The sequence below is a fragment of the Epargyreus clarus genome, unplaced genomic scaffold (genome assembly GCF_041222505.1).
Source record: "Epargyreus clarus isolate Ecla_fem2 unplaced genomic scaffold, WU_Ecla_fem_2.2 ptg000018l, whole genome shotgun sequence".
Taxonomy (NCBI): Eukaryota; Metazoa; Arthropoda; class Insecta; order Lepidoptera; family Hesperiidae; genus Epargyreus; species Epargyreus clarus.
In genome coordinates, this window is record NW_027332226.1 from 4,361,048 (window position 1) to 4,385,407 (window position 24,360).

Consider the following 24,360-nt stretch of genomic DNA (forward strand, 5'->3'; position numbering starts at 1 on the left):
AAATATATTTAATAAATATAAATCCATAATAATATAAACAAATTATAAAATTACTATACTTACAACTTAATATAATTACAAAGACGATAATATACCCAAGGTCAACCACCGGTCAAGCAGACATGTAAATGACGAATTTATTTATTTATTTATACTTTATTGACCAAAACAAAGTTGTGGTACAACAGGCGGACTTAATGCTAAATAGCATTATCTTCCAGTCAACCTTGAGGATGTGCAGAAATAAATTGAAGGCGGTTCAATAAAATAGAAGGACATAAATAAAAAACAATAAGATGAAAAAAAGAAACATAATAAGAATAAATGTGAAAGAGGAAAGGAAAAAAAAAGAAAAGAAAAGATAAAAGAAGAACAGAAACTAAGTATATAAAATACAAGCATACATGAATAAGAGTAAAAGCCGGAAAATAGTAATAGAGATACTGGTGTCTAATTATCAAATTGTTTCAAATAGTGAGCATAAACTTTTTTCTTGAAAGAATATTTGGAACATATTTTTCTAAGACTGTCAGGAAGAGTATTCCAAAGCCGAGCCGACTGAACCGTGAAAGAATTGGAGAGAAACCCAGAACGGTGAAGAGGAACAGAGAGGGCACGAGAGTCCGAGGAACGAAGCTCCCGCTCATGAAAATCACAGAGGTATTGAAATTTACATTTCAGGTACTCTGGAACAACGGGATCAAAAAGAATAGAGAAAATAGAATTAAGCAAATGACATTGTCTACGTTCACGAATTGGGAGCCAGTTAAGACGGCGACGGTAGGAAGAGATATGATCGAATTTACGTAGACAAAATATGAAACGAATGGAATAATTAACAACACGTTCAAGTTTGTTAAGAAGATCTTCATTTAAGTCGGAATAACACACATCAGCATAATCGATTATGGGAAGCACAAGAGTTTGCACAAGATACTTTTTAGTGGAGATAGGTAAGAAGTTTCTTAAACGGTTAAGCGAGCGTAGCGTTGCAAAAACCGACCTACTTACCTCGTTTACATTGACACTCCAGTTTAAAGTGGAGTCAATGTAAAGACCTAAATTTTTTACTACTGGAGAAAATGGAATGACAGTATTATCAAGACTGATTGGTGACACAGTATTCAAGTCGAATTTGCTCAGTTGTCGCGAACCCCCAATGACAATGGCCTGGCATTTAGCAGGATTTACGCTAAGACCAAAGTTGCGTGACCACAAATGAATGTTATTGAGGTTTTTATTAATAGAATGTATCCCAGTTTCGATATCATCAATGTCAATTTGTGTATATATTTGTAAGTCATCTGCATACAAATGGTAAGAACAGTCAAGAGAAAAAGTTATGAAATTTATGAATACGGCGAATAATAAGGGAGAGAGAATACCACCTTGTGGAACGCCAGACTTTAAATCACACCAATCGGACAACACACGGTTAACTCTGATAGCTTGCTGGCGACCACGAAGGTAAGAGGACAACCAGTCCAGTACTGTGGATGAGAAGTTGAAATGTTGGAAAGCGGCAAGAAGAATATCGTGATCAACCATATTAAAGGCGTTAGAAAAATCAATGAGAACTAAAATGGTGACCAATTTATTCTCCATGCCTTCGCGAATATCTTCAGTTACTTTAAGAAGAGCAGTTGTTGTACTGTGCCCAGGTCTAAAGCCTGACTGATATGGAGAAAGAAGATAATTACTAAATAGATAAGACGAAATTTGTTTATGGACAGAGGCTTCAAGGATTTTCGACAGAAAAGGTAATATTGAGATGGGCCTATAGTGGTTTAATTGACAGGGGTTACAAACTTTCGGAAGTGGGGAAATAAAGGCTTTACGCCAGACAGAAGGAAAATGCCCTGACAATAATGAATGATTGATGATGTGGGTTAGTATAGGGGCTAAACACTCAAGAAGTGGAAGAATCATTGCTCTTCCCACATCATCGCAACCAACTGCGCTAGATTTAATTGAAGTAATTGTATTTGTAATTTCATCCACAGATACTGAAGAAAATGTGAAAATATTATTAGTAGTTTGGGTCATGTTCTGTATGTAGGATATAGTTCTGGATTTAACTAACGGATCTAAGAATGAACTGAAGGAAAAGTGATCATTTAAATCATTGAGTGAAAAAGTAGGCATCGTGAAGAGATTCGACGATTTACCTATGCCAATGGAGTTGAGAAATTTCCAGATATCGGCCGAAGAGGAACAAGAGATGTTGTCGTATATATAACGACGCTTGGCTGCTCTCACCATTTGATTGCATCTATTACGAGCAATTTTATATAAACCCCAGTTTTCAGCACACCTATCACGTTTGTATTTCCTAAAGAGCCTATCGCGCCGCGTCATTGCCATTCTCACACCACGAGTGAGCCATGGAGCAGGAGGTCGTCGGAGTTTAACAGCCTTGAGTGGTGCATGGACATCAAACAACTTCAAAATAGCAGCATTAAAAATGGAAACTTTGTCGTCTATCGATGATGCAGCTACTACCGCCCCAAAGTCGATACGGTCAGCGTCTTTTTTTAAAGCAAGTAGGTCCATCCCTGCAAAGTTACGTATCCAAATTACTTCAGGTTTAATTTTAGGAGGTTTTGTTTTATAAGAAAGGTAAATTAAATCGTGCCTGGAAAACGCAGGAGCTAGTAGCTGCCCGTGTGAAAGAACAAGATCTAAAGAAGAAGTAAACATTAAATCCAGACAAGTATCATGACAGTTGACATTGTGGTGAGTTGGAAAAGAAGAAATAAGAGATAGATTAACGGAATTAAATATGTTAAGTAGCCTCGTTGATCTAGACGAGCTAGTACCGATGTCAGTATTGAAATCACCCATGATAATGTGATGTGTGTACTCCGAACATATAGATTCTAAAACATTCTCTAACCTAATGAAATAGTCTGTATTTGGGGGGCAATAAACGACTCCAAGGACGACTTTGGCACTCCTGACTGTAATCTCAAGAAAAATGAACTCACAGGATGCTGTATAAGGAGAAGGAGAAATGGCAAGGATTTTGTAAGGGATATTACTCCGTAGATATATGGCAACTCCGCCTCCACCCTTGCCGATACGGTCATTACGAATAAGAACGAATCCAGGGAGACTGTAAGAGACAGAGTTCAAAGTTGGTTTTAACCAACTTTCGGAAATAAGGATAGCGTGGATAGTGGTAGCAATAGAGAAAGTGTCAAGAAGGTCAGTGTGATGTGAAGGAATGCTTTGCGCATTTAAGTGGCATACATTAAATGAGAAATCTAAAGGACTTATAGCACTATGCAATACGTTACCAAGAGTAAGAGGCTCACTATATGAATCATTACTAAAGCTTGAAGCAAGGCTGATGTCACAAGCAGAGAAAAATGAATTAGCATCAGACTCATCAGACATAGGTACCTTGAGTTTTACTTCACAAATAAAATAAATAGGTATATTAAGTGAAAATATGATATATAAACAGTAAATGTATATTAATTAAAACTAATAAAAATAATTAATATGCAATATTATACTATAACTAGGTATCGCTTGTGTGCGCTCGCTGCTAAAGCAGCTCGCGGAACGGTTGTCTTCTTTAGTTTTGCGTGCAAAATTTTTTTACATTTTTTCCCCTATATTGAAGTTTTATTAATTCTGATTGGGGCTGTTTGGAAAAGATATGAGTTAATATTTACAAAATACCAAAAATTTGGGTCGTGATTTTTTTGTCTATAAGCCATACATTTTAAAGACATAATAAGGAGACAAAAGCTTGAAATATTACATACAAAAATAACTATTTATAAAAATTGTTATTTCTTGTATGACAACACTAAAATATTTTTTTATCAAAATGTGCAGAATATTAGTACCTACAAACGCCTCATACATTCTAATGATATCAATAGAAGGCAACAGCTTGAAATATTGCATACAAAAATACATATATATGAAAATTATTATTTCTTGTATGGCAACACTTGAATATTTTGTTACCAAAATGTGAAGTCTATTAGTACCTACAATCGCGTCATACATTATAAGGTTGTCAAAAATATACAAAAGCTTGAAATATAACATACAAAAATGCATATGTATGAAAATTATAATTTTTTGTACGGGAACACTGAAATATTATTTTACCCAAATGTTAATACTTCTAGTATCTACAAACGCCTCATACATTGGAATGACATCAAAAGGAAACAACAGCTTGAAATATGACATACAAAAATACACTTGTATGAAAATTATTATTTTTTATATAGCAACACTGAAATAATTTTCCACCAATTTATACAGTCTATAACTATCATTAAACGCCTCATACAGAAAACGGACGTTTAGTGATGCTGGGCTTGGTGGTGGTGGTATTTAAAGGGAGACAACAGCACGAAACACCACATACAAAAATACAAATGTATGAAAATTACTATTTTTTGTATGGCCACACTAAAATATTTTTTTATCAAAATGTGCAGAATATTAGTACCTACAAACGCCTCATACATTCTAATGATATCAACAGAAGACAACAGCTTGAAATATTGCGTACAAAAATACATATATATGAAAATTATTATTTTTTATATGGCAACACTTAAATATTTTGTTACCAAAATGTGAAGTCTATTAGTACCTACAATCGCGTGATACATTAGAACGTAGTCAAAAATTTACAACAGCTTGAAATATGACACCGAAAAATGCACTTGTATGAAAATTATTATTTTTTATATGGCAACACTGAAATATTTTTCCACCAATTTATACAGTCTACAAGTACCATTAAACGCCTCATACAGAACACTGACGTTAAGTGACGCTGGGCATGGTGGTGGGGGTCTTTAAAGGGAGACAACAGCCCGAAACACCACGTACAAAAATACAAATGTATGAAAATTATTATTTTTTGTATGGCAACACTAAAATATTTTTTAATCAAAATGTGCACAATATTAGTACCTACAAACCCCTCATACATTCTAATGTTACCAATACAAGACAACAGCTTGAAATATTACATACAAAATACATCTGTATGAAAATTAATATTTTTTGTATGGCAACACTAAAATATTTTTTTACCAAAATGTGCAGTCTATAAGTACATACAAACGCGTCGTACATTATAAAGTTGTCAAAAATTTACAACAGCTTGAAATGTGACATACAAAAATGCACATGTATGAAAATTATTATTTTATGTATGGCAATACTGAAATATTTTTTTACACATTGGTACAGTCTATAGGTGCCATTAAGCGCCTCATACAAAAAAATGACGTCAAATGGCGGCAACAGCTTGAAATCTTCGATAATCCTGTAGAAAATGCATTTGTATGAAAACATTTTTTTTGTATATGGCAACATTGGATGTTCGATTTTTTACATAGGGTCCATTTGAAATAAAAAATATCTCCCATACATAACTTATATGCTCTGTCAACGGTTTCCGCCCAAGTACTCAAAAAGTGAAAATCGTGAAAAAAAATTCTGCATCCCAGTGTTGCCAGTTGATTAAGATGAAAATGGTCAAATGTCATTACGGCACCCAAAAAAAATAGTCCTGTGAAAAAAAATCATTAAAAATATTTCTCCTTCTACTTTTTACATTTTTGAATGAAAAGTTCCAAAAAATGTATGAACGATGAAAAAAAAAACTTTACCTGGCAACACTTCGAGCCGAGCTCCATGACCGCCCGATACAAAGCGACTCGCTCAAATGTTGCCAACCTCAAAATATTTCACTTCGAAAAATGCATTTTTTCGTACATTTTACAAAATGGCTGACACAAGGTGCGCCATCTAATTTAAAAAAAATAATATTGCCATATGATAAAATTGAGGATACAATCCGGCCAATAAATCAAAAATATCGAAAAAATATTAATAAAACCACCGCGCTACGACCCCACAAACACACCTCGAAAAATGAAAGATTTAAAAGTCAAATATCTCGGCGGCCATCTTGTTTTTCCAATTTTTTTCTAACTTTATCGTAACAGTCGTCCCACAATTAGCCGAAAATGACACCAATCTCAGATAGGCGCGCAGAATAAAAAAAAAGTTGAAAATCGCAGGAGGGCCGCCATCTTGAATTTTGTATGTTTCCCATTTTTCCTATAACCACCATAATATACCAAAAAAATATCTCATACATTATTACTACCCCCCACCAATAGTTTAGGCTGGGCTACTCGAAATGTCAAAAAAGTGAGAAAAAAAATCTAGCTCCCAGTGTTGCCAGTTAATTTGGATGAAAATGGTCAAATGTCATTACGACCCCCCTGACAAATACCCATGTAAAATATTTTCATTAAAAATGTTTCTCCTTCTACTTTTTACATTTTTGAATGGAAAGTTCCAAAAAAAGTATGAACGAAGAAAAAAAATCCTAAACCTGGCAACACTTCAAGTCACGCTCCACAACCGCCCCATACAAGGCGATTCGCTGAAATGTTGCCAACCTCAAAATATTTCACTTCAAAAAATGCATTTTTTCATACATTTTACAAATTGCCTGACGAACGATCCGCCATCTGGTTAAAAAAATAAATAAATCCGATTTGGTAAAATTGAGCATATATCCGAGAAAAAAAACGAAAAAAATCAAAAAAATATTAAAAAAAACACATCAGTGCCACCCCGCGAACACACCTCGAAAAATGAAAAATTTCAAACTAAAGTATCTCGGCGGCCATCTTGCTTTTTCAACTTTTTCTAATTTCATCGTATCAGTCGCCCTCAAATTAGCCGGAAACGATACCGATCTTGGATAGGTGCAAAATAAAAAAAAAAGTTGCCCAATCCAGCTCGGCCGCCATCTTGAATTTTGAAAGTTTCCGATTTTTCCCATAGACACGGAGGCAAATAAAAAATTCCACTCATACATCAAACCCACCCCCCACCACTCCTTCAGGTCGATGAAGTCGATTTTTCGTAAAACTGAAAAAAAATTCCTGCGGCCAGTGTTGCCAGTCGACATCGACGAAAATGGTCAAATGTCATTACGACAGCCAAAAAAAATATTCCAGTGAAAAATTTTCATCAAAAATATTTCTCCTTCTACTTTTCATATTTTTGAATGAAAAGTTTGAAAAATTGTAAGAGTGGGGAGAAAAAAACTCAAACCTGGCAACACCTCGGACCGAGCCCCACGACCGCCCCGAACAAAGCAAATCGCTCAAACGTTGCCAACCTCCGAATATTTCACTTCAAAAAATCCGTTTTTTCCTACATTTTACAAATCGCCTAACAGACGACCCGCCATCTTGTTGAAAAAAAAAATAAATCCGATTTGGCAAAATTGAGGATATATCCGAGAAAATTTAAAAAAATGGCAACAAAATATTAAAAATCCCAAGAGATACGACCTCCCAAAAACACCTCGAAAATGGAAAAATTTCAAACTCAAATATCTCGGCGGCCATCTTGGTTTTTCATTTTTTTCCAATTTCATCGTAACGCCCACCCGAATATTATTCGAAAAAGAAACAAACATCTGCGTAAAGTCAATAAATAAAAAAGTTAAAAATTTTAAATCGGCCGCCATCTTGAATCTATGGCATCTCATATTTTTCCCTTTGCCTCGGGGGGGAGAGGAGAAAACCCGCCATAGACAACAAAGTCGCTCCTCGCCGGCATCATGGAGAACGGCATGTCAGTCAGTCAGTGGTAAGTTCAGGATTATATATATATAATAACTGCACGTCCCGCCGGTGAAATGGAAAGAAAGAAAATAATAATAATACTACAAATAAACAAAAGCAGTAAATAAGCAACATAACACAACCACATAAAGAAATAGTAAGTTGAGTTAAACTTAAAAATATATAACAATAAAAATAAAAAAATCTGTAACTAAATAAAGGCGCAATGATATAAAGTTACTATAAAGATAAAAAAGTTCAGTTTATAAGAATCGTAACAATTTTTAGGTATATTTATGAAACGATACACTTCAGTATAAAAAAAGAAAATAATAATAATTATATAAACAACAACAGTAAAGAAAATTAAAAAAAAAAAAAAAAAAGGATTTATATATAAAAAAATCAAAACATGAAATAGTCATATTTAAAGCAACATTCGTGAATGCACTGCTACAGCGCCATATTAAAAATGGTACGTCACTTGTCATCTACTGTGTCATAACTTTTTCACTGACAGTTGACAAGTGGTTGTGTTAATAAGTTACAAAATTCAATAAACAATTTAGAAATCTTAAGCTAATCAAGTAAAATGTTGCATTATGAGTTTTAAGACTTTGAGGAACTACCCTCTAACCATCGAATAATAAAAAAGTGATATGAGTTAAACAGAGATGTTAATGTAAACATAAGAGTCATAAGTAGAAAGCAACATTAGTTATTTTTTATACCTTGCGGCACGTTTCGACTTCAAATGTTGATCCGATGCGGGCGCAGGAGAAGGAGACCGGGTACCAGGCGGGTCTTGAGCATCTCGCAAATTACTGGCGGACGCAATAATGCCTTTGAGGTCTTCCTCTCCAAATATGCGATGCCTCGAACCGTCTGCCAACTTAACATTGATAATGCCGTCCGCCGTCCAACAATTCTTCAGACCGAAACGTTGGCGCGCTTGAATGAACAGCAACTGGCGATGTCGAGTGAGGAACTCCGAGACAACATAAGGAGTTCCTTTGAGTGCTGTTTTCTTTTTCCACACCGACGATCTACTGGAGTAGTCGATAAATCGTACAAGTACAGGACGACATTTTCCATCACTTGGAGTACCGAGACGATGACAGGATTTGAATTTGTCACTCGTGAAGTCACAAATGCCCAGGGTTTTGCTAAAAAGTTTGGCCACATGCACAGGGAGATCTTCAACATCCTCAGGGACCCCACTGATTAACAGATACTTTCTGCGGTGTCTCAGTTCACTTACTTCAACTGCACGTGCAATCTCAGAGATTTGCTGTCGAAGAAGGTTAAGAATTGTCCACACATGGGTCTTGAATTCCGAAACCTCTTCCTGCATGCGCTGCAAGGTGAGGCCACTACGCGGAGCAGATGACTTCAACTGGGCCTCCAGATCAGCAAATTTCTTCATCATGGTGGACTCCAAAGCCTGTTGTGTCTCCAAGACTGCAGTGTAGTTGGCCATACTTATAGTTCTTGTTCAAGATTGACAAGTTTGACAAGTGCAGTGGTGTGAGAGTGATGTAGACAGGACAGTGCAGTTATTTAAAGTTTTAGAGCATGTGTTAAATCACTAACACTTGTAAGTATTAATTTTATTGAAAACTTCCTTTTAGCACCAAAAATACTGAGATTTTTGTAGAAAATATAATTAAATTACAATTATGATACTAGAGCACAATGTTACTTTTTTTGCACCTACCGCCCAAAAACTAGATTAGAAATAGAAACTAGATAAAGAATTTAGATTGCTATAATGGATCTGGGTATGTAGAATAAGAAAAGATACCATACATGCAGCAAAAATAGCCATATCGACAATGTATTACGAAACTGTCCTAGGCCTTAGCATTCTCGATGGTATTAAAATTCCTGTAGAAAAATGCGACACGGTGATCCGAGCGGCGGCCAGATACCAGTGGACTGTTAAATTAGATTAACAATCGTGTTCCGATTGTTGTCCGCTCAAGGGCTACTACAACTGTTTGCCGGCTTTACAATAAACGTTGGGGATACTGTACATTTACCGGAGAACACGAGCGAAACGGTGACGAATTGTCGGCCTTGAAGCGAATTACGATTTCGTTTTAGACCTAGAAAATTACGGTAGGCATTGTTAGATTCAACCTTTACTTCGGCTAAAAATGTATATTTTATACGGCAGTATTAAAATACAGTATAACGCTAATATCCAAACAGTATTTTTCTAAAATCACACAAGTAACAATGAAAACTGTAAACAAACAACATCTAATTTCAAGTGTAATTTGCAAAAAAATATTCTTCACATATACTTAGAATACGATTGCGATTCGGCAAAATATGGCCGCTTTATTTACATTACGTCATTACGACCGAATAAACGTTCAAATCTCTTGCTAGAAAGGGTCTAAAATACTAATTTAGAATACAATCACAGTGTAGACAGAGTAGACTAGCATATCATTTCCCATTTCCATTGTACCTCGATGAGATACGTCTGTCTCATGTAAAGTGTCCCTAAGATTCGGATTGAATCGTCCGCGGCGTCAGAACGTAATTCAATTACCGCCCACCGCTCATAAATGGGTTACTGGCCCGGCTTCCCCCGTCGCCGCCTCAACTATCACGTACACCATATACTTTTTAAATGCATCCTTATTACATGTATTAGAGTACGAGTCTTGGTGCGTAGAATGCACTATCGACGGTTATAATGTCGTACATAAGTGGTTTACCTATATTCGAGACTAATCTCGAATATCAGGAGTGAATTTTTCGTGTTGCTCACAGGTCTCCTAAATATTTTATTACTCTTAAGGTTTATTAAAGTCTATGAGTTACAATTGTTTTTTAAACAAAATTTAGGATATTATTATGCTTTATTGCTCTTAATTAACTTCAAGTAAGATTGAAGAGTTATATGAGATACGTTGTTACTCCTGGGATCAAAGCTGGAAAGCTTAGTGTTATATCTCCGCCTTACCACGCATTAACCGAAAACACAGCGGGTCATCATAACACTAATGATGAGGCAGATATGTCTGAGACAGCGGTAAATCCTATGGATTTACCGGATGAATCACGAAGGTACACCATCAATAGTTAACACCTTCAAAACTTAATATCAGGTGGAATGCTTCGTGTTAATGACTTACTTTACACAATATAATGCGCATAGAATCCTTGAGATGCATACGAGAACGTCATTATCACATTACTACGTCTGTCATTGTTCTCCGATAATTAGCTTTAAAATTTACTATGTGATAGATAACAACCGATTATGTGGAAGCGTAACAATAAAATTAGGTAGTAGTTGCACTTCATTGGGTTAAAAGGGATTCTGAAGTATGTAATGTTGAAAGGTTTTGCGTATTATAATACGTATAAATATTACGTATTTCAATCGGATCGCATTAATAAAATTGGTTAAGATTGATTTCGAAATATGTACAGGTCTCAAATAGAGTTGTTGGCATTGAGTCATACAAATGATCTAGAAAATATTACTATAATTGAATAAGGCTATTAAACCGTTAACGATAAGATTATAAAAAAATAATTGGTAGGTAGGTATTGGCAGTACTAGTAACTGTTAATTTTTTGGTCACTATAAAATAAAATAAATATTAAAAGCTATTTGCATCTGGGTAAGTAGGACACAAATTTAAATTTAAGATACAAAATAAATCGTCATCATTTTTATTATCAACCCATTAGCGTATTAGTATTATGCTGTTGATAGATTTAACACGCCTCTAAAAACATTGAAGTCATATTAAAAGATTTAAGTTTCCTCACGTATTCCTTCACTATGAACTCTAATGACAATTCATTTAACTTTCACTGTTCACATGACTTTAAAATAGAAGCTCCTAGCAAGATTAATAGGTACAAAATTGCTATGGCTATTTTAAGCTACACTACTGCTTACTAATACCCACCCTGCACTCCTACTAAATCCTACAGAATGTCGATACAATCCGCTCTAAGCCACTACAGAGTTGCGCATTGCATTCACAGATAGTGGACCAGCAATTGAATAAGCTATGTATCTACCCTGAGAGCTCTTAGAAGCGAACGCTTTCATTGTAAACCCAAGGATTACTGAAGAGCACTTGTCCGTGTGAAGTGCTTGGGATCTTATTTCATTACTAAATGCGCGGGTTTAAGTACACAACAAAGTAAAGGTCGAATTAACTAATACAATGATAAGTTTTATGTTAGCCAATCTTTATTTAACTCACTCATACTGAGTGAAATTAATGCCTAATAGTGAAATAGTAAATCCTAAAATGACAAAGTTAAGATCTAACTCGCCATCCGAGCGCGATTGATAAACAACATACATTATGAAAACAGCTAACAATGGATTTCATTGTCATGTTGTTCTTTACCGTAAAAAGCGAGCGCCAATTCGAAGAATGAATGGTTTCTACTTTAGCAGCATTAAATTAACGATATCAACGTGTATTTTAGCAACACATTTGATTGATAATTATTATACGAATCAACCATACCACAATATAAGAATGAATAAAATAAAACTGTATTACTTACGGTTCAAATTTTTAATGTACATTGTGAAACCACTGATGCTTACCTGAAAAATAAAAAGGAAAGTTATTTTAATACGTTTTAAAATTCTTCTCGTACATTTTAACACGTTATTCCAGAAAAAATCCGACTGAAAGGGGCTAGAATATTCATGTTATATTATTATGCAAAGTAAATATACATAATAAAAGGTAATGCTCGTAATAATTTATCGTAATACTTTAAGATAGGTTATCTTTATTAAATTATAAAGTAACAAAATATTAGATAAAATATCAATTGATAGCTTAGTCACATATGTATGCATGTGATTCATGGCATTCCGTTAAATGTTTACCTATACACGTCAAAAGTCTTCTACACAAATAACCCGTTGTAGTTTCCTCTTAACAAGTTTTCTCCGAGTACAAAATTCCTATGCGAAATCTCTTTTGTGATTATTTGTTCGTGTATTGTTATCATAATTGATAAAGAAATCTACGAAAAAAGTCCCCGTATTCATGTGTGAGTAAAAATAAAATTAATATCTGATACGATATTAAACAGGCTAATGTTAAATGTGATCCAATGATTTACACTGATTTAGAACAATTGTATTATCATTAGTACTTCGCGGCATATTTATATGTCACTTTTAAGTTTTTTATTAATATTTTATTTTGCATCACAATAGTATTTGCAAGGAAAGTACATAAATAAAAAAATAAACACATCTAGATAATATTATCTCACTTTCATGCAATCTTCTTAAAAAATTGCTATCCACATTTAAATGGTATACCAAATAAGCAAACAATCCGAAATTTATTTCGTAAACGACTAGTTTACTTATATAGCAGGGTATATCGCTTCGGTATACGGCCACTTTCCCTTTCCTTAATAGGGATCTGGTTTTACGCGAAACTCTTGGAATCTGACCTTCGCAATCCTATGACCCACGGATCAGATGCATTGCTTTAATGGGACTTGTATATATTTTCACTACTAACTTTGGGTTGTGAGAAAGTGATTTGACGCACGATAGAATGAATAGTATCTTAGAAAATGTGAAATATGTAGCAATAACAAGATTTTTATATTAAAGTAACAACCGAGTTCACCCGACGATAAGTGGACTTCTACCGTCCATGGGCATCTGTGACAAACTCCATACGTAAACAGGTTCTACTTGAAGCCAATCACAACTGCGTTTCCACTCCTGAGGGGTAATATTGAGGAAATAGGTGCGGTAACACCTTACAGGACCTCGGACTTGGTTGGACCTTCCAGGTCGAACCATACTGGTGTTATTAACTTTCAATCTCTTATTTCTCTTCCTCGCCACACTTTTCAAACTAGAACATTAGACTTTTTTTGTCAGACAGTAATATATTATCTGGAATAATATATTCATGGAAAACTAACTTTCACTGGTTAGGTTAGGCATGTCACGAATCAATATAGAACGGATAGGTACATAGTATTATATAATCCCGCTCATAGCTCGGCCGTTCAGTTAGTCCCATAATATTATTTAGTGTATAATTTAAAATAATTAGTTGACATTTTCCACTGGCTTTTACTTTCCTTTGCAAATGTAGGTGTTGCGTCACACGTAGATATTAATTTTAGCTACTTGTTGCTAGAAGCATGCAACGTATTATTTAAATAATTACAATGTTCCTCGACTATATAATACGATAAACTTGAAATATTATAATGAAGTAATATTTAAGTTGTACATCTAATGGATGTAGGGGGAACTACGATACTAATAATTAAATGATCTCAATATTCACAAACGTAGGCAAATCTCCATGGATTCGCTGTTTTTTGGTTTTGCTACATTTATCTACTTTATTATCGTCAGGTAAGCGCTGCTGTGTTCAGCTCCTAAACGTGTAGTAAGACTACCTTCTGTCTTATGCTATATGGCATTCCTGCATAGTCATTATATTTCCTTTATCAACAGTACCATCAGTACAACGATTAAACACTGCCATCCGCAGGTTATTATTAATGTCACCACAAGGCTTTAACAAATAGGTAACACTTGTATAAAAACGTCGCGTAATTTATGTTTTATTTACACACTGAATATGTTTTAATATATATATAATATGTTTCCATTGTACGCGCTCACGTATTGTCGTATGACCTCCATTGGAGCACCAATGTCAATCCACCATTTGGGACATTAACACGTACAGAAACATAATAAGAGATTTCGTCAAAATAATGCTTCCTTATTGCTGTATCCTAATTTATAATGAAGGTTACATAATGCACTATACAGATATTCTTAAGGTCAATGCTCTTTTTGGTGGAAACTTCTGGGTTAAAATTGCAATAAGAAATATTAGAAATTTAGTACGTTGAGTTTGGATTGATTGTGAAGTGACGCATTTTTAGATTTCGTTTTCTCTCAAAATCATCAATGGGACCACCAGATTTATTTTTATATAATAAACGCTATTGAGGCAGATTTAAACAGTGCGCCAAAGGATAATAACACGATGCTTTCCAAGTTAGTCTTCAGGGGCAATGCAAATGTAATAGACTTAAGAATTCAATCCAAGTTTGGAATTATAGCAGTCTATAGGCGACGATGACCACTTAATATGGCTTGGACTGCATTCTGCTTTGCTTTGCTACTTAAATTTTCCAAAAAATATCAACATCTATTACAATTGCGCCCCACACAACCAATATCTTTCATATTATTTGCAATGTAAGTACCTCATTTGGCCGCGGTCTAGTACGAACAAACTCGGAAGTAGAGTAGGTATTACATTTGCAACACTAGTAATATAATTGCATAAAATTGATACTAATGACAGATCTGGTTACGTATAAGCAATTTTATACGAGCAATTTTAATTAAAAACAGCTTTTCTGGAACATAATCGTCTAATTTTAGAACATAATTGTAGCATATGTCTGGACAAACAGCATATTGTGGGAAAACCAATTTATTTATAATTTATCAAAACAATGCCTCGTTTGTTCTCGTTTTCCGCTTCATTTTGAAATTTGATTATTATGTAATAAGCGTTGTATAAGTTTTATTTCCGACAATTTGAACGCCATTATACACCAACAAAGCTGAAATACGACTTGTACTTAGCTATATATTTTGACTTCAATACTAATACTACATTTTGTATTAGTAGTATGAAGTCAAAATATAATCATAAAAATTAGCGTTAGTGTGAATATCGTCTCATTAAAATAAATTATTTAACAATTGACCAAAAAAGTAAAGTCAAACAAGACTTTGTCAAACCATTAAATTATGTTTTTTCTAAGAAATTTACAATTACGATACCTATGTTTTTACTGGAACCTTTCATTGGAACTACGTTACCTAATATACTTTGACAAGAAACCTCAAGCAGAAAAATGGTGTAAAGTGCCCAATTAGGCCATTGTTATGTCAAACGGAACCATCGTTTTATTTGACATTATGTCATAGTGTTTTCCTCATTGCTTGTTGGTGATGGTGACGTTCTGCATGAGCAGTATTCCTTGTGAAATGTACTTGTATCTCAGTCTTTCCAAACAGTATAAGAAGGGTTTTATTCTCTAAAAACTACTACAAAAAATAATTTGTAAAACCAATAAATCTTTATAGTGTACTACAATATAAAGAATACTCGTAAGATACGACGTGACATAATCAGCACATATAAGTAAATTAAAATCCGGGAAATAAACTGCCGGGAACCATAAAAAATAGTACCATACATAAACCCGAATAACATTACCCTCATTCTGAGACAGACGCGTAAACACCAAAAGTTTTTCTTGTTTCGCTTGAACCAAACACATGGAAATTATTATGAATTTGTCAAATATATTGAACGTACACATATGACTTATGTCATTGGAGCATGAAGTTCTGCTTGAGTGACTTCAGCTCCGAGCAATGGAACATAATATGTTCACGATCGTTCCAAATACATGCAATACATGCATGCAACTACTGATCGTGACAAAGAACGCAGTTCAGTATCAAAGTATGCCATTTTCTAAGATCATAGTTATCTACGTCATGAAAATAAAAAATTAAATCTAGTTTTGAACTTACTTATAAACCGAAATCAATAATAACTAGCAATACCTGCTAGAGACAGTAGATTATAGCAACTACACTACGACAAAACTATCGCCAAAAATATTTAGAGATCTAGCATAAAATTTGGAAAATTATGTACGGGAGTGCATTTGTATGTTACTTTTTAATTAGTAATTATGTGCTCATGAAAAAACCAAAGTAGTATTTAATTTTATAGTACGGTTTATGACGATGAACCTCACTCTATAAATGTAGCAAAATTAGTTTCGTTCCTCTTAAATATCATTGTTGTGAGATGTTATGCATGATTGATACCCTCGTCTCGCGTTATAGAACGTGATACGAACATCTCATTCGACCTTCATATGTGTATTGTTATATTCGACAGTTAATAACATGTAATTTGAGTCGCCGAAAATTCAAATTTATAGAGCCGACGATATTAAATATGAAATTAACGTAAACAAGCTTAACTATGTTTTGGTATTTACGAGTATATAGATTGTCGGATAAATAAAGTATGTTATTTCAAAATAAAGTGAAGGTAATATTTTTTTACTAAAATGTAAGAAAACACTATTTTTAAACATTATCTCTCCGCTCTCCTCTGTCCAAAGTGGCTCATTGTGGGCACACCTAATAGATAAGTATAGATATCTCACCGCTTTGCAATTGAAGGAAGCCATTAAATTACTTAAACTGCTGACAATGTGTCAGCCGATAAATGTGTCAGCCGTTTATAGGCTGTCATGGTGAAATTTACGCGGAATAATGCCGAGATGTGCAGTTAAGTGGTGCAAAAACTCGAAATCTAAGAAAAAGTGCGGAGAAATATCGTTTCATTCGTAAATGATCTAAAAACTACATTTTTTAAATATTTTTCAAACACGAAAATAGATGACAGTGACAATTTCAATTGTCATAACTGGTTTCCTTGTTAGGAGTGAGTAATCTTTACTAATCTATCGCACGGCTAAACTGATTTTTTGCTCAAAGAGGGGATTTTATAGTAAGTGACACAGGCCACTTTTTTACCTTCTCGCGGATCGTTTATGTTTACAGTCGTTATCACTGTGTACATAAAATTTAATCATTGCAAGAAAAATAACAGCTATTAGGATCCAGATTAAGTTTAAGACAGAGATTTAACTCACTTTATTTTAATTATCCAAAGGCATTTCTTTAAAGCAGCTGCTTAAATGTCTTGGACATGATAAAATCTTTGAATCATTTTGGTTTTCGGTAAAAAAAAAACCAGGGCGAAGTATAGACTTCGCTTTAAAGTTGGTTAAGAATTCGGGGCATTGGCATTTGGCGTTGAGTTGCTTCGCTTATAATGTTATTTTTAAGACACTAACAGACTTACGAGTACAAGACTTACGAGTTCATTAATATATCAAATACAAGTAGGTATATGTTAGTATTCGATGGTATATTTCATGCGTCACAGTACGTTCGGTGCCCTTCACAATCGAACCTTCCATACTAATACCAAATTGATTACCGAATAATGTAGTACCTTCAATTTTCATGTAATGTTATTGGAACAAATTACATCGATAAAGAGCTCGTTAAATAGTAATTCCATCGAACAAGAAAAAATAGATATAAATGTAATCTCACACAAATATCAGTCTGTCAAACAATAAAATTGATTTTAAATTAAGAATAGGATTCATACCATAATTTCAAATACCTTCGCAACTCACTATAAAAACACATTTCACCATTCATCAGCTGCACAGTTTTGACCATAAAATCTCTTCAATTCCAGGCTGACGAACGATAGCCCCGCTGCATGCTAATTAACCTCAATTATGATGACGAAGCTAATAAAGTTTTAAGCTAATAAACTATTAGGATGATAGCCTGCTTTAGCGCCCGTCAGCAAATATTTTAGTAATCTTCACAATTTATACCTACATCATTTTAATTATTTTCCCTATCTGAACACTTAATGAAGATTTGATCTTTAATGTTCAAATCTATAGAAATTTTCAATACTATACCAGCAATCCCTATTATGGTGTAACGTACATAGATAGCAATGTAGAAATAAACAAATACGCTAGACACAAAAGGAACATTTCGTAGGGGCATTCGTCTCACTAAACAGTCTACTTCCTAAATTAGTACAGTATGCAAATTCAAAGATCACAATGAGCTAGTAGAGTATGCAGATTAAATCAAAAAGAACATTAGCTGGCTGGCTAGACACGCGGTTATTTATCAAGCGCATTGTCTTCGAGTATTCAGGACGTTGTACAAATGCGAGGCATTTGACACTTTCTATTTTAGTCGGTGTCGACTGTCCGTGGTGCTTTATTGAGTGACATAATTAGTGGACAACCAACTTGACGGGTGCGTTTCCGTCCATTTAACTAAGGATGGTTAAATGTCAAGGAGCTGTTGCGATAGTATCTTGATTCGTTTCGAGTGCCTATTAAGTGAACATTAAATGTTTTATGAGGACTTGAACACTTGAATGGAGATGATCATATTAAACTTTCATGAAACATTTCAATACATACAATGTAAAGATGTAGATAGTAATAGAAATGTGCACTGTGCAGTACATGTGTAATACCATATATACTCTACCGCACTGTGAAGGCATACAAAATTAATAATTAAGAACTCGAGGACTCTCGGGTCGTTGTGGATGGAACAGCTACTAGGAAGGTATAATGAAGGAATGAATGAATTAATGAACAAAGTTCTGTTACGTAATTATGTTATTAGCTTGTATAAATCCCTAATTTGTTTTAGCTCCAAGGAATCTCAATTATCCACAACATATTTACATGAAAATGTTTTGAAGGTCAATAAACTTATAATCACGCAAATTCCAGTTTTCGACAACAATCTTATATGACCTAAAAAGGGTCCGAGTCGTCCGCGCGATTATTCGCAGCATTTAATCAACGAGGTCTCTAATCGAGTCGGCATCGGCTACCGAGACGAAAGCGTCTACTGGCGATCACGAGATAACAGATAGAAAGCGCCGTTGTAACACCACCAACCGCGTTACGCGCTCTGAACAAACTTAAATCGAAACACCGCAAGTGAGATACGAACAGCTGTACACGGCTCACCCAGACCTCTTGTGCAATACTGGATTGTTAAAACAATAGCGGCCGCGTTGGCGCGAATTGCAAACTGTTCCAAACGGAATGCCGTGATTTTTAAATTGAGAATACGTTGAATTCTCTGCGCAACCGGACAAATATCAGTTGGACCAATACTAGTTAATATGCTAAACATCATTGGGTATTATTATCAACAATCAGATAGTCGACTGACTAGAGTTTTGAAGTTGTCCTTTAGGTAGACATAAGAAACTCGTTCTACAAGTGAAGATGACCACAAGAAATTATTAATTGTTTTTCACTTCCTACCTACCTACAAAAGAGTAGCCGTTTTAAGAAGCAGAAGACAAGTTTATTGCATAAATTAATTTATCGGAACGCCAAAATCCGCGTGAACGGCTGCGGTTGCGCGGGCGCAGAGGTCGCAACGTGCCTCGCCGAATGAACGAAACGTTATTCGAAATCAAACCGCTCAATGTCAGACGCCGCAAGGTCGCCTCTCACGAAAACCACCTCCGCGATTTAACCCACAGTGAGATCAGCGCATTAGCGAACTATGGATTATTTGACATCCAAAGACTTCCATTGTTGTCTAAGTAGCTTTAAGTGCTGACATTTGGGTAGATCTCGTAATATGCATAATGCATAATGATTCGAGTTTCAAAGAGTTTCCATTAGGCTTTAATGCTTTTCATCGGCTATATCGAGTAGCCCGTTTATAATCGATCACGTTTTGCGATTCTCTTATCGCGATCTCCGGCGGGTCGGCTTCCACGTGCCAATGATTACTTACCAGTTAGCTGTACTTGTAACTATTGCTTATTGCATAATGTACTCGCTATTGTGTATTAACTTGGCACGAGTAGTTCAAGTTTTGTTATGGTTTTGAAGCAATAAGGCAAGGAACACTTAGGTATTAAATTTCGAAACAATTTATCGAAACATTACGTACGAGTACGCCCACTTCAGAAACTTCTCATACTTAGCAGGTTTTTTGAAGTTGTCTCCAAGTTGAATTAACTTTTGCCTTGTGCGAGTCGTGAAAATATTCTGTGCGATAACATCTTCTCGTCCTGTTCCCAATTTGTTTATCGTGCGCTCATGATTGCTTATATTCATATTACAATTAGATTCTACAGTACGGCCTTGCAGAACAACTTCTTTAATAGCGCAATATCTACGAAATTACTATTAGGTGTACATGTAATTTAATCAACGTATAAATTAATTTACAATATTTGCAACAAAATCTTAGGCTTAAAGTAGAATGTGTGCGCTAAGCTTAAATTTAAACAGCTATCTCAGGTATATTTCACAAATACCGTATAAATCACAGTAATTAACAAGTATAATTGACCAGTATCATATAGGTCATCGGCGATCTAGACTCATGGCGGCTAATAATATATCTGGCACCTGCAAGTCTATGGGTCCGGTCTGATTATTATTGCTATGATCGAGCTTATAAAAACTCAGTAGGTATAATACTTCAACCGGCCATTCGTATTCGGATAAAAACTAAAGAAAAAGAGTTGAGAGAAACTTGACTTCTGTGCTCTCGATTTCAAAGTCACGGGGAATAAAATTGAGTCGATTCAAACAGACGGGGTCAATAGAAAACGTTAGAAGTTAATTTATTATCATCATAAGGGCTGGGCTACTTTCAGTGATTTACGCGAGTAAGATACCTAACATATTTAGTATCCGCTTTGCCTCTTGTCATTGCAGATTTCATTTATTAACTCCACTACTTTAACAACATCCACAATCGTGCCATCTCTCCAGTAATCCTCAGAGCGCCAGTCCAACTCACTCGCTACATTATTTTTTGTTTGTTTCTTTTAAGTGACAGGTGGGCGCCGTAGCAAAATAAACTCTTTCCGGTGCCCGAATTTAAAATACCCAGGAGTGGGTCGGCAGTCGGAGATTAAAGCGCTTTTTGTTATAAACTTTTTACGATCGATACGGAAAAAGTAAAAGGAAACGATTATTTCCAAAACATTTTCGTTAGTGTTGTATACGATACGATACACAATGGGCTTTGTGTGACCGCTGACGCTGTATCTAATCTGTTATTAAATTGATGGACGTGTTAAAGAAGCGCTATAAAGGAAAAAAAATAGTTGCAAGTGTTTTGTTGGAAAGTACGAAAGCCGTCAAAGATAACAATGATAAACAGAGATAAGTAAAATGAACACACGGAAATAACACGTATACATTTGCGAAGTTTTGCCGTAGGAAATATTGTCGTAGGAAGCGTACGACAATATTTATCCGGCAGGTAGATAGTTGGATACATAAATAAGAAATGTTTATTACTTGTTCAGGATTTATCGTACAACTATTCAAATTATCTCAGTATAAATAGAAACATTGATAATAGTAACAATGTAAGAATTCTATGTATGTAAAGTTAATGTATTTGACGCTTATGAGTTTTTGTTTTGGGTGTCTCTTAATATAGCAAAAATTATCTCTACCATAGTAGTAGAGACTAACTTGAGGCGTTTCAACTTAGTCCTCATGAGTAGAAATGTATCTGTGACTAAGTACAGGTAGTTTGCACCCAATCCTATTTACAATAAAATTTATTTTCAGTAATTGTAATACTTTGTTTGTACTAACGAATAAAATATTTCTATCCTAGATATTACATTAAACAAAATTGCGAAAGCAGCCCTTTTCAATATCCTCCTCTACATGTACTGAAGCATTATGTATAAGACATTCAAACTACACTAAAATTAGAACACGTCACGCATTCCTTTCAAAACAAAATAAAGAACGCCATAATTATACAAACTCCACAAGGTGTACGCGGCATTTAGTTGACAGGATCTCTCAACGGCTTCTTACGGGCTCACGAGAAAAACAGATCGGACACAAGAGGAACCGGTACCCTTTTCTCGCACCTTGCTGCATCAATTAAGGCAGAATTAACCACATCGCTTCGAACGGGTTCGATCTACGCATCTGTTTAGCTCGTTAAAAATGTCGGTTTAACAACATTATCAATATGGGTATATAATTGTTTGATTTAATTTTTTTTATTTGCGTAAATAATCAATTAAAAATAAAAATAATAAGTGTAAAGATACATTTGTCTAATTGTATACAGGATAAACATAGTAGGCAATTAGACCCAACATCACCCAACTTAGTTTTCCTAAAAGTTGCTCAAACGATTCCAAAGTTTTAATGATATTTTTATTGGTTTTCGATTACGTAAAATAGCATTAATTTAAAACCTAATTAATACCAATGATTTAATATATTAATTCATAGATATAAACATGTTTCCAGTTTAGTCCCATAACTTCGTCATGATTCCAGTGCAAGCAGTTAAAAAAATAATTACCTCATTACATAGAATATTATATTGCTACATGCCGTATACTTTGAATGAATAGATTCCACGTTTAAAATCATTTATATTGAGGGAATAACTATAGCACTTCTGTAGCTCTATTATGAACTTAGCTTTAAGTGTATTGTATCAGGAAATGTAAGTTGACAAGAAACTATTAAGTTTACAATTAATGCAAACTATATAAGCAAGTGCTTTAAACGGAATTTCTAAATTCATTGCTTAAATATTCAATACAGCTTAAGTTTATTATGAAACGTTGCCACAGGGATGCCGGGAACGGTAAGTTTACATCAAACTTACAAGTTTAGAACTACCCCAGAGTTGGAATGACACTTTCTAAGTTCCGTCCTCCGGCTATTTGTTGGTTGAAACAAGAAGTTTAGTACCAACGGTAACTATTGCAATATGTATTCGTTTATTTTTAAACCACAAACACTATAAATCTATACCAATCTTATAAAAAGGTAAAGTTTGTAACTTTGATTGTTTGTTTGTTTGTAAGATAGGGCTAATCTTCGGAAATGCTGAGCCGATCATGAAAATTCTTTCACAATCAGAAAGCTACAACATTTCAGGAGTGCTATACGCTATACTTTATTATAATTGAACAAAAAGGGGGCGAACCGCCGGTACTGCTAGTATAAATATATAGCTATTAATACACATATAACATTATTTTATGAAATAAATATTTTGAAAATGTTAAGTAATTATTGTATCATTGAAACATTAACTCCAATATGTAATGCTATATACCTATTTAATCAAAATTTAATTAAATAATACAAGTAATCTCGTAAATATAATTGCGAATCAAAAGTATTTTTAGCATTGTAATTGGTTATCAGATAAGATAATGAAAGAATTAATCTTGTATAAGGAATACATTTTGCTGGCTTCCCCATTACATACTCACTTACATATTTACGACTATGTATCAACTTTATTTGCGTAATTTATACGTAACGAGGAAAGGAAGTATGTTTACGTGAACGGCTAAGGTTATCAATTACGTTTATGCCCCTCTTTAATAACACGTAAGTCATATTTTACCTAGGAAAAGCCCATCAACCTTGGTACTGATTCATAAAACTCAAATCCTGTTTTTACCTCATTCATCCGCAGAATAGTAATGATAGACAGTGGTTGAAACTCGACATCGTAATCGAGGAGTCCGAGGTTCGAATACTATTTATGCGCTTTTTGATTTTTTAGGGTGAAGAACCCTACTGGCTTAAGATCCATATAAAAAACTCAATGACTGTGACTAATCAACTAATTTATACTTGGCCAGCACGGTACTACGGACTATAGCCAGAACCCGCTGAAGTTAGAAAGAGACTCGTGCCCAGCAATAGAAAAATAATGACTTGACGACGACGTCACCTATCCACTTTATTGTCTCCAGTACATTTATCATAGAACACACCCCGGAAACTATTCATAGTTTGTTCAAACGTGACTGATAAATACCAGGTAGGAACTGGTATTTGACTCACGTGATTAGGCAGGAAGTTATTATCTACCCACATTTGAACGGGGGTAACAAATTGTTTATTTTACCGGTTCGATATAACTCTTACCTTAATCCCACATTTAATTACGATAAAACATAGATATCGCTAAGCTTTGAATAGCTATTTTATCGCT

General features: G+C 34.6%; 1 protein-coding gene across 4 annotated transcripts in view; it reads right to left on the reverse strand.

Annotated features, from left to right (window-relative positions):
* Positions 1-24,360, reverse strand: part of jvl (javelin-like) — a 155,131-nt gene that overhangs the window by 72,934 nt on the left and 57,837 nt on the right. The window lies entirely within an intron of this gene.